The following is a 733-nucleotide window of genomic DNA, read 5'->3' as shown; positions in this document are numbered from 1 at the left end:
AACCCCTGCTGCCCACACCCCTGCCCGCCGGCCACCGTGATGTCCCTGGGGGGACAGAGCAGGCTGAGCCCCTCACGAGGCTGAGACCAGGAGGCGAGCCGTTGGCCCTTGGAGTCCTCGGCTCAAACAAAAAGCCTTTCTCAGCGGCAGTGCCCGGGAGGGGCTCTCCCAGACCAACCGGCCTGGCACCCGGCTCAGGCCCCGCGAAGCTGGCAAATCTTGGCCGGTACTACCGTGGCCCTGCCCTCCCTCCTTCCTCCCGGAGGCAGCCAGGGGGCGATTTTAAATGTAAACCGCATCTCAGTTCTCACTCCGCTCTCAGAACATGGGTGCCTTCCCACCTTTCACAGGAAACCCACCCCCCTGGCCCAGATCTCCCCTCGCCACCCCCACCTGCTGTCCGGACCCATCCCGGCTTTTAACACCCAGCTCCGCCCGTGGGACCGCACACACCTGTCCTCCTCCCCAGGGGCTCCCGCACCTGCGAGCGCCCAGGACTTGCCGGCCATCACCTGGGCCTCCCTCCACAACCCCCAGCTGCCTCGCTTCAGAGCCGCCTCCCTGACAAGCTGAGGTCCCCGAGTGCCTCCTGCAGCCGTGGGGAACCCAGGATTCTCCGCCAGCCCTGGCCAGACCCCCTCTCTGCCTGCTCCCCACGCCGCCCCACGGCCAGCGAACCCAGAGCCCACTCCTCTGCATCCGGCCCCTGGCCCTGGGCCCAGGGAGGTGCCAG

Source organism: Myotis brandtii, unplaced genomic scaffold (assembly GCF_000412655.1).
Source record: "Myotis brandtii unplaced genomic scaffold, ASM41265v1 scaffold1094, whole genome shotgun sequence".
Lineage (NCBI taxonomy): Eukaryota > Metazoa > Chordata > Mammalia > Chiroptera > Vespertilionidae > Myotis > Myotis brandtii.
The sequence above is the reverse complement of the archived record's forward strand: the minus strand, read 5'-3'. Positions refer to the sequence as shown.